This window comes from Notothenia rossii (genome assembly GCF_949606895.1).
Source record: "Notothenia rossii genome assembly, chromosome: 5".
NCBI classification, from domain to species: Eukaryota; Metazoa; Chordata; class Actinopteri; order Perciformes; family Nototheniidae; genus Notothenia; species Notothenia rossii.
In genome coordinates, this window is record NC_136903.1 from 70023350 (window position 1) to 70035464 (window position 12115).

General features: G+C 39.3%; 1 protein-coding gene across 7 annotated transcripts in view; it reads right to left on the reverse strand.

Moving 5' to 3' along the window:
• arhgap9 (Rho GTPase activating protein 9) overlaps nucleotides 1-12105 on the reverse strand; it is a 40109-nt gene extending 28004 nt beyond the window's left edge. For 3 of the 7 annotated variants that reach the window (XM_079682102.1, XM_079682101.1, XM_079682096.1), the window contains exons 1-2: nucleotides 11896-12105; nucleotides 4105-4163 (exon numbers count right to left, since the gene is read on the reverse strand). The gene's annotated coding sequence lies outside the window, so the exon portion shown is untranslated. Of the gene's footprint in view, nucleotides 1-1224; nucleotides 1660-4104; nucleotides 4164-7812; nucleotides 7833-11895 lie in introns of those variants that run through there. The other 4 variants (XM_079682100.1, XM_079682097.1, XM_079682098.1 and 1 more) reach the window with 4 other exon arrangements.
• Nucleotides 12106-12115: the final 10 nt, after the last annotated feature.

Consider the following 12115-nt stretch of genomic DNA (forward strand, 5'->3'; position numbering starts at 1 on the left):
TAGGTGTAGATGACTGCTAATGATAATATTTTTTAATAATATATCATTTTTTTCCACTATTAATTTGAATGTACTGTACTTGACAGACATGGGGATGAAATGTCACGGCAGATATGTGCACAGCGCTACTTTTCCATTGTCCTTTCATCCTGGTAGAGCTAGGAGACACGTGTGAGTGAATAACTCATGCGTTCGGAGGATGTAAGCAGCGCAGTATACCAAAAATAGCATCGGTCTCTCCACCTGAGCCTGCATCCCCGAGCTAAACTGCTCTACCCAGCCAAGACCCGCTTACATAAGACAACATCTAACTTTCTGCCACATTGCAATACACAGTGCATGTACCCACCCACACCCACACGCATGCAACATGCACATAGAAACGTGCACATCCCTAGGCATCTAGCAACAGTCACAGTCAGGCCCAACCCATCACAGTCTGGGTGAGAAGGGAAGAGACAGCTAACAAAATAGACCCCAGAAAATTAGAAGAGACAGGGGGGCAGAGAGGTATTAGAAACTGGACATTGACTACAAGACAAAAGAAAAGAAGAAAATTCAGACTGTCTGGGATACACTAGAGAATATCCAAAGTACAAGATATTCAGGAAAAAATAAAGAAATAGAGAAACTGAGACATATACGTATGGATGAAGCTGGTTGGAGTTGTGAGTCATGTGAGTCATGTGAGGCAAGAGGCAGAGAAGCTGGTTGAATCTTGATAATCCCACTGTTATTAAAGCACAGGAATTAATCTGTGACCCCCACAGATACAGAGAATTAGAGTGAAATCCCCGAGTAACAGCATATAGGCTGGAGCCAGACCCGGCACCAGAACAAATCTAGAGGGCATATGATTTTCATGGGAGGGCAGTGCACACAAAACCGTCATGTGCCGCGGCACATAGATCCAATCAAACAGCGTGGCCAACAGTATTGCGTAAAGACGCACACCTATCGCAAATACATACACAAATAAAGGGCAACATAGAAATCACTTTTAAAACATTGTGTGCGTGGCGGTACAAACACTGGTAGCTCATGAGCAAGGCACAAATTTGAAATAAAAACATAACAGCAACAGCTTTGCTTGGGCCTTAAACTTGGGCAACCGCTGACCGGAGCAGCAAACATAATAATACAGAGCGACACCACATTATGCAGTGCGTAATGTGGCGCAGTGAGCAATGACATATTTAATAGACATGCAAACATTCTACTTACTGCTTTATGCTAATAAAGCTGGAGACGCCGTTTGCCTGAAGAATGGAACAGATTGAAGGATTGAAGGATTGAAGGATTGGGCTCGCTAACTCAGCCCTGGGGTTTGCCGAGGTCAAGCTAGTAACATTAATTTGATCTTTTTTTGTTGTTACTATCTGACATCACATACATTGTAGCACTAAAGTTCACAGTTTATTTATAAAAAAAAGAAATAAAATAAAACGTTTTTATTGGGGGAGGGCAGAAATGTCAAATGGGAGGGCCTGGCCCTCTCTGGCCCTCCCACGGCGCCGGGTCTGGCTGGAGCACTGCTGGCCTGGCTGCCTCCGGGAACAACACATGGGGAACATTTTCCAAGGCACTTGATGAAAGTGTAATGAATCAGAATGAATTTCCTACCACATTAGGAACACATAAATATGGTATACTAACTAGACTGACATCTGCTGAGGTCACTCGACTCACGTGACACTAAACCGGCTTAGGTTGTGAGGTAGCTGCAACATAAATAAGTGTGGCATCAAACACTTGGCACATTTTAAAAGAAAGTGCTGCTAATGTGTTTGACAACAAATACTTCACCGATCTTTTGCCAGATAAATATCCAATAAGATAAAAAAAACATAGGAAACATGCCACGTAAAAAAGGAAAAAGAAGCATAGAAGTGTATTTAGTGCATTCCTTTAGAAGTCAGACAGTGTGTTGAACATGAGTATAACACCTTTTAATTTGAAGTTAATTCAAAGTGAGACAATGTCAAGTTCGACTGAAAAAAGATGACAAAGGCGACATTGACATTTGTGAAATAATAATAATACAAGTTTAGTATAAGTGTTGAGACAAGAAGAGAAGATAATAATGTCAGTTAACTAATTCAGTTACGTTCTAACATTAGTCACCAAAAACTAACGGTCAAAGAGTTTAACTGAGCAGGAGTGTGTTTTGTTCCTTTTGCATGTGTGTTTAAGAAGCAGAATATGCTAATTACTTTTTTCAAAGGTGACATAGTCTTGTTTTAAGGCACCAATATCACATCTGTGAGTTGTTTTTTTACTGAGCGAGCCACGTGCAGTATTCATTCCTGGTCCCATTACTTACTGTCTACATGTACAGTTGCCTGTATTATGACCTTATGACATGTCGGTCAGAGGACTGATTTGAGTGTATATCTGTGTATGTCAGACCATAAATGTAAAGGAATGCAACTCAATACATTGCAGATGTATATAGCATATTGTACTGTGTTATTTTTATATTTATTTATGGGAGGTTTTATTCGGTTTATGTGAAACAGAGAATGCTTATGATGCAAGACAACGTTCAGGTGTACAAGTGAGACCTTGTTCTAGGAAAACAAAAAAAACTGTGCTAAAACATTTGTATATTGATGAGCTGAAAATGATTGTTATGTTGGTGCTTCAGATGCTTGAGAACACTCCTCTAAGAACTGTAGCCAAACTCAGAAAGGACAGAGGAAAAAGTCAGAGGTACAAGGCGAGCAAGTAAACAGGAAATGACAAAGACGCATCAAAGTTCAACCACAGTTTGGGTCATATCCTCTCCATCTTGCCACTGGTATTTCTGACGTGATACATCTCAGGCATTTTAGTCACAGCCTGTAAATGTTGACAGCCAATAGAGCCTGATTTGTGCAAATACAGTAAGTGCACTGAGTTGTCCCATATAAGGGCTGTGCAGCTCTGAGAGTAGCAGCAATTACTACCAAGCTGAGCCTCGAAGCAGAGAGAAGTGGTTGTTTCTGGCTTAACCATTCTCAACAGGGAAGAATTACATCAGACCCTGGGTTTGAAGAGAGCCCAAACAGTACAAAGCAGAGTTGATTCACACAACCTATCCATGATGTTTATCATGAGTTCTTCTCCCCCCGCAGACAGGAAGAGCTTTGAAACGGCTGCACACCTGTTTTCTTTTTCCTGTCTCTTTGCTCTTCTCTGAACACAGAATCAATTAATGATACCCTGCTACCGTGGGGCTTTAACCAACTTTATTTTCCCTATAATTTGTTGAGTTAGGGCTGAAGTTAGACAGAGTTGCTGGATATCCTTCAATTCACTTAAGCACACGTTGAAATGTCCTACACAGGCACAGAAGGCTTTATCGTGTCATGTGCAAATGAGGCTTTTACAGCAGGGTTAAAGTTCCTGATTGTATTGTTCAGAGTTTAGACAATGCACACAAAGGGAAACTGCTGGGAGGTAGTAAAAGTCAGAAATGATGTAGTCCTACCTCACTTCATCTATAATGGTTTTAATTTGATTTATTGTGTCTGATTCAGAAGCGGAATGGCAATTTGACAAAAGACAATGCTGGCATTATTTTTGCTATAAATAGCAAAACCAGAGCTCACAAACATTGAAGATGGGCTCTGAATGAAAGATCAAAATGTGACAATAACAAATAATGATCTGCAAGGGGAAATGAGGGCAGCCTGTGTTTTCATTTGCAGGTCAGATGGCAGTGGAGCGGGCACTGGCGTCACACCCAAACATAGAGAGAGGCCCATATGGTGTTAGAGACAGACACAGGCACCCTGTCATGCTGATGAGAGGCAACCATCGTGTGTGCCATGGGTTGAGGGCACAGGGCTTATGTTGTGGTGTCAACAACACAAATGGACAGAGATGGAAGAGAACAAACATAGTAAGGAAAGAGAAATCAGGAAGAGGAATGGAAAGAAATGAAAGAGGTGAAAAAACTTGGAAAGTGCTTCATGTAATTGTCTGTCTGCCTTTGCTTGAACTCCAAGTCAGGCTCTGTGAGCATGCAAGTCAGACGGAGCTGAAGAAATGGAGAAAATGTGTGCATGCATGCGAGAGAGACAGAGAGAGAGAGTGAGTAAGGCAGCGAGAGAGACTCACCATGGTTTTCTAGTCAACAAGATGCACTCAAATCCATGCACGCAATCCCATCGCCAAGCCTTAAAAAAGAAAAAGAATGAACATTAGAAAATGTATTGAATCAACTGCCCTCCAGCATAATATGAAGAACACCTTTGCTGCCTGGCCTGCAGATTAGAGAACAAACACAGGGGCTTGTGAAAAAGGTGGGGCAGAAAAACCCTAAAAAAGACACAACTCCCTCCTGCAGAAAATCACACAGTCTCTCTCTCTGATGCACACACACACACACACACACACACACACACACACACACACACACACACACACACACACACACACACACACACACACACACACACACACACACACACACACACACACACACACACACACACACACACACACACACACACACACACACACACACACACACACACACACACACACACACACACACACACACACACACACACACACACACACACACACACAGAGGAAGTGACAGAAAGAGCGTTAGCTGGCTACCCATTCATGCAAATAAACTATTTTTGAACTTGAGAAAGAAGAACAAGAGGGGGAAACAGAGCGTGAGGTTTTGTGTGCTGACCAAACAAACAGTCCAGCAGCCCAGTTTATTGATCGAGCTATCGATTGTACACAGAGCTGGCTGGTCAACAGTACCACTGGACATCAGAGAGTCAGCACACAGTCGGCACGGTAACCACACGGGTGTAAGCAGTGGAGTAAGGAACATTATGTTCATTAAGCCTTTCAGGAATTTTGTTCTGTTTTCAAGGGGAGTTAATTGAGTTAAGTGTAATCCAAAATGATTTACCTGCAAGACAGACATACCAGTACAAAGGATGTGATGCTTTACCACCAACATTGTACATTTGCAATCAAACAACAATCCTGAAAGGCCACTAGATTAAATACTTTAGGGATAAAAGGCCCTCCTGTTGGTTTCATATGTTTTGGACAAACATTTTTTCAAAACATACATCATATCTTTCACTCACTTCCCAACTATCACACAGACATGGCTTCCAGCTCGTCCCACAATGGTTTTTAAAACAAACTTGTTAGAAGCGTGCTAAAAAATTGATAACCCATCAGCATTGCTTCAAAGTATAAAGCTCTCCTCCAGACATGTTTTATGTATAGGAAAATACTCTGCTTTTAAAAAATATGTTGTTCTTTCACAGAAAGAAAAATAATATTAACCTACAGTATTGTTGTTTCATTTAAAATGTTTTACCAATCAAAATGACTCCTACTGAATGAACAGGTCAATTGTTGGTGTTTCTCTGATGAAGATTTTTAGTTTCCACTATTTTGTCAAAATAGAATTATTCATCAGATTAAGCACGCAACTTTGGTTGATGGCATGTTCGAGGGCACGCTGAGGGGAGGTATCACATATGGTATGCTTCGGAAAAAGCAGTAGTGTTATCAATATGTAGTGTACGGGCTAAGCCATGCATGCATCCTAATGATAATGTTATCATAACACCCTTAAAAAAAACAGTGCCTGGAGGACAGTTTGAGATCGAGACGATTGATGCAAATTAAAATAGGTTATAAAATATATGGATGGTCGATGAAATGAGAATAATATGCTACAACACGCTAAAAACATGCAAACATATTGCTGGCTTAGGTCACAGAGAACCTGAGATAATACCAAGAAGTTGTGATATCCCCCTGCAGCTTCATGTCATCATTCTTGAACAGCAGTGTCACAACTTTTCCAAATAGCTCATGCCTCAACTCAAAGACATTTCACTGAATGACAAGTTTAGCTCCCAGAGAGATTGTTTGAGATGGCAGGGTCGTTCACACTTCACTAAACAGCAGGGCAGGAGGGGAGTGAAGTGTGTCGGTGGAAAGTTTGGTGTCATATCATATCCATATTCATTCCATACGTTTGAAGTGGAAAGAGGGCAGCTTTAATAATCATGGCTACATGGTCTTCAAAGAGAGATGAGACATGGGGAAAAGGAGTAGAGTGAATGAGGAACTTCAAAGGGCCAATGCGTGCTATCCCACATCCGTATACACATAGCAAACACACACACACACACAGAGTTTTACTTGCAAAAACTGTACTGTATTTACATATGAATGTCTATAACCAAAGGGTTCGCAGGAAATTAGAGAGAAGAGAAATTGCGCCACATGGTACCAAAGACATATAAATGGTACACCCTGTTTAGCTGTTCTGTTTGTGACAGGATTGCTGATTTAATATCTGTGTCAGCCAAACAGAGGCAGGTCCTTTACAGTGAGGTGAGCCATGCTGCCTGTGCATTATCTTATTATTTCTCATGCAAAAAAGCATCCAAATGTTTTTTCTGCTCAACTGGCTTTTATGAGCCCCAACATGAAGTCAGGTAAGGTTGTGTGAGGTAAAGTATTGCACCATTTATCCACATCATTATGGGGGAAATGAGTTGTAACGCAGCGGTATATCTTGAAATAAGTGCCTTGAAATGTTCCTAGAATCAATGCTAAACTACACCAAACCTTTAAGAAGAAACTCTACCTGTAACAGATTTTATGATCACAAAGTGAAATCCCTACACTTTGAGGACTTTAAATACGGTATACCTCTAAGCATTCATCAAAAGTCAACACTAAATATCCTCTTTGTCTCAGGAGACTTTACAATATGTGTAACGAAAAACACATTCTATACTTAGAATTCAGACAAAAACAATCTAGAATAAAGACCTACAAATGTCTTTCCTGATATTTATGAATGAACTAATTTAAACATTTAGCCATCAGTTCACTGCCAGCTTGATATGCAGTTCTACTGAGGACGGCCATGTGAAGGAGCACTCACGGTTTCTATGGATGTACAGTTATAAGTAACTACTACTGCTGATGTCTCTCTCTCCTTATGAGACATATGCCTCAAGCCAAAACAGCCTTTCATCCTCCCAAAGCCATGCATTATTGATGATCAGACCAGAGAGAGACACACTGCTTTTCCCAGTGTGACAGCTAGCTGCCTGTGTGAACGTGTGTATCAATGCATTTCTCTGAGTGTGTGTATAAGGCTTTGTGTGTGACTAAATAGGTGGGCTGCATTCCTTCAGTGATTAGCTTGTGTAAATTGAGAGCCAATCAAAAAGCAGATGATGACATTAGCGCAGCCATTGGCTCATGCGCTCTACTATCATCATGACAACAACCTCTGTAACCAACTAGCATCTCCAGTGTCTGCACTATGTGTGTTATTCCTTTCTTGTTGCACATAACAACATGTGTGTGATGCCATCATTTCAAACGTTTGCTGATGCAACACTTGTGTTTACAATGAACCCTGCAGCCTGCATCCACACACAGCAAACTTCTTCAGAGAGCTCACTTGAATAATATTCAAGTTCTCATTAGGGCTGTACGATTTGGGGAAATAATGTAATATAATATAAATATAAATGGTACACCCTGTAATTTTTCTGACAAATATTGCGATTGCGATTCGATTCGCGATATTTGTTTTTAAGCGACCCAACGGAAGTTTATTCTAAAATGTAGCCATATCTCCGGCTAGGAAGGTCGCATCAACACACTCCCGTCTCTAGCACCCCCGCAGCCCGAGCTACGAGTGAAAGAACTAAACTTACATGAAACTTCTGTTGGGTTGCTTTAAAGTCAAGCTTCAGTTGAAGATTCACCCTGTAATAGATGTAAAACATGTGATGGAGCATTACTAACCTGACTCTGATGATTTGTTTCACCAAACCATCTAGGAAAGCTCCATTGGAAGCCATTTGGAAAGGGCAGGCACTTTCAAAAATATTTGGAAGATGATTGGATCAATCTGTCTATCACCTTCTATCATGGGCCACTTCTGATTGGTTAACAATGGCTGTTCCATGTGGAGCACAGCACTTGTGATTGGTGTGGATGACTGACACACAAGAAGAAAAACAAATTTAAAAAATTGAACGTTTTTTTTTTAAATCGCAGGCTTTGCGATTTGATAATCGCATCAATTAAAATCGCGATTTCGATTTAAAATCGATTAATCGTTCAGCCCTAGTTCTCATTTCCTCCATTTTAATATAAACAACCACCAGACAGGACAGCGTTTGCCACTTAGGCAAAGTAGTGCAGGATTGCTAAAGGGGAATTTTAAACTCTTTAATTCCAGCATCACATTTTTAATAAGCTCAAGCATTTTAAAGAAAAAAATAGAAGGTGAAAATCATGCTGCAAGTATGTTGAATAATAGTACGCTTATTTTGCTCTCTGAAATAAGCTTATGAAAAAATAATTCTTATTTTAATAAGCAGCTTTTCTTAGGAATGCGAAAATACAGCAAGAAATATGTAACGTAATATTAATTAGCATTTGAGGGTATATATCTATGACATGCTTTCCAAGAGGAATGAAGGGCCACGATTACAATTGTTGTATTGTTTAATCAATGAACCTGTCATAGGCGTTGCACATGATGAAATATGTTTGTTCCAAAAACATATAATTATTCAATTTACAATCATATACAAACACAGAAAAGCAGCAAGAAGTTGTACTCAGTGAATGTTTGCCATGTGCTTGAAAAATAACTGTACATTATGATTCAGTTATTATCAAAATGTTTGGCAATCCACTTAACTCATTATTTCAGTAGTAGCAATTATACTTATTATCCAAAATAATCATTATCATGTTTTATTTACATTCAAGGTGATGTTTGACCAAAATGTGCCTGTTAAAAATCATCAAATATCGAGGTATACCTGCTTCACCATTTTCCCACAATATTCTTCAATTGAAGAAAATAAAATGTCACACAGAAGTCAAGCAGGTTCTTGTGGGGAATAACACAATAAAGCTTCTTTCTCTGACCGGCCTGAAGGCTTGATGCTGAGCCTGTGGGAATGTACGGTACATCGATGTTTCTAATGAAGAGCGCTGAGCTCCATTGATCCACCGGGGATGAGAGTGAGCTGTCAAAAGCTATCAGGCGAGTCAAAGACCCACTTTCAGCCCTGTGCAGCCGGAGTGAGCATGATACTGTTGGGGCACAAGGAAGAGAGGCTAAACCTCCTAAGGCAAATACTATAGAGAAGAAGCACACACGCAGACACTGCTTTGATGCCTTAACAGCATTTGGGGGGAATTTGTTCTGTAAAGGAACATTACACAAATAACAATAAGGGACTACATTGTAATTTGTTTTAGAACACACTCGATATGTGATCATGGTTTCATTTTGATTATCAATTTGTTGACCGTTTCCTTGATTATTTACAAAGTTACTTATTTAGGAGAGCCAAGGGTAGGTTCTTCTAAAGTCTTTATATGTTGAACAAAAAGTCGTAAACCCAAAGGTTTCCAATGTACAATGAATTATATTCATGTTGTCACAACTATTTAAAAACGACTGTTTTTGTTGGTGTTTTCTTATTACAAACAAATGCAATTATTAATTAATTATCAAAATATTTGCCATCTATTCATAAATTCAAGTTATCATTTCAGCTCAGATGCAAACTTTATTTTATTTCAAATGATGTGAAAGAGCATGGACAGAGATAACACGTGGGTGGTGTTTTAGCCATGTATGACAATAGGCTAATATTTATCATCTTCTCAATGTCTGTGGTTCTTTGCAGAGTACAAGCTGATGAAAGCACTAATCATTGCACAGATACTAAGTAAATGCAGGATTAAAACGGATTAGAAACAGAGCACAGATGCGGTTGTAGGTGGAGCTACCATACTGTACAAAATGACATGGTAAACTGCTTTCAAATAGACAATACAATGGGGTGAGAAAAGAAAAGTCCAGGTTTAAGCTAAAAACTTGAGAGTGACCAATGTAACTTTGTTAGTTGTCACAACTAACCCAATACAAAAAGACTGATGGATATTTTTATTTCAGAGCTGTTGTAAATATATCTTAAAGTGTATCCTTATATAATCTGTTTGAGGCTCCACCTAGCTCTTCAAGCTTGCCACATGACAAATTTGGGTCATGAGAACTCTTTTGTGACTAAGAAATTGGGTCAGGGGGTAGAACATTTGAGAAACTAGTAAGACCGGGTTGCATTGAAAGAAATTGAAAATGACAGCAAGTTTATCCCAAATACAGATCCATCAACAGATGACTGGATCTGAAAAAACGACATATGTCAGATGTGTTTATTAACTTTATTTTGAAGGATCATAAGACACACGTTTGTTGTAGCTGTCACTGTAAACACACACATCTCACACCAGATACACAAGACTTTCTCAAATACCCCGAAGCAGCAGAATAATCTGACTAGCTTCAGTGTCCAAATATGTCTTTGACACTGCATCCACAACAGCAGTCGGTGAAGCACACTAGCAATTACAGCGGACTTGTAACCCTCCTGCTAATACTGCACATAGGACAGGGCACTTTTAATCAGTAAAAGTTGAGACTGAAGAATAATCTTCCAAGCGTGTGTCGTCACAGGCTGGCGAAAAGGGGAGCAAATGTCCTGCTTTGCATGGACTTAAGAAAGATTATAAAACAGAAAAAATGCAATGCGTCAAACTGTTTCCATCACACCCTGTGGTTAACCCTTCCATGCACTGAGAAGGATGTAAGGGCTAAAACTCGCTTGCACTAGCCTGCAAATATTTTTTGCACGACTAGAGGACTGTCCTGTGTAAAGTGATGAGATCAGCAATTTTGATCATTGTGACAATTAAAGACATGGGAAATGGAGATGAACAAAATGAGGTCATGCGTCAGTTTCATTGTAGTAATTAAATATGTGAGAATTATTAATCCTCTAAATAACTAAAGCATACATACAGTATACTATTTTATTCTAATCTATACTACTCTGTTTCATTTTGCACAGTTTTTATTTTTTTATTTTGTGTATCTTATGTCCTTTAATATGTTGCATTGTTGGAGGAAATGTTCATTGCCATAACTACACTGTAGCTACTGGGCATATGACTTGAATACATATATCACAGCAAAACTCTCAAAAGTCTCTAAAAAGTTCCAGCGTTACAGTGAAAGGTAAAGTGTTGTGTTGGGTCAGGTTAGGTTTGTGGCCCTCTGTGGCTCTCGTGCAGTGCACCAGCTGAGCTCGAGCGGTTGTGGCAGTGCAGGGCTACATGTGGTTTGAAACCATGGTGTGGAAATATAATGAGTTGTTTTGAAAAACAGTATAGCTTGCTATTTCAGTAATTGCAAAAGGTACAGTCTGACCTATTTATGGAGGCAGGGCCCATTTGACTAAACATTAAATATGAGGCCTTCCAACTGGTTTGCACACATTAAATAGCAATATGATATTAATTATTGTGATCTTACATATTGGGCTACGTTTTCTTTAAATGTAATCAATCCAAAACATATTTCAAAAATAAAGCCAACAACTTCCATTATGTACAGAATGTTAAGAGTTCAACACAAATATCTTAAAGCTATGAGATGAGTTGTGACACTTGTATTCATTCTGAATGAGTCATTAGTTTGAGTGAGGACAAGGGATTATTTTAAAACTGTATTCAGTTGTGGCATGTGATAAAAAATAATAATTGAAAGAATAAGTTAAATAAATCCAAACGATATTTCAATGTTGTGATCTAATGATACTCAACAAAAACATAGCTATAGTTGCACGAATACGACAGTATACAAATACAGATGTTGAGCGAACAACTGAAGCGCCTTATCTTGAAGTAAACATTTCGTGCAGTAAATGTGATGTGATATTTCACAACAGAAAACAACTTGTCTGACCAAACAACTCTGGATAAAATCTCGTGTTTGCATCTGAGGAAGAGATCACTCACCTTGCAGCGACGTGATGACAGCTCAATTGAGTTGTTTGGAGTGAACTGAAGAGACAGCAGGAGTTGCGCGTTTCTCGTGGGATGAATAAAAAATGATTAACTTTACAGTATTAAGCTTAACGTAAGCACAGAGAATAACTTCACGGTACACTATTACAAATTAACACTCGTGGATGAGATTGGCACTAAATTGCCCGCTGCAGCCCATTATGATACATCC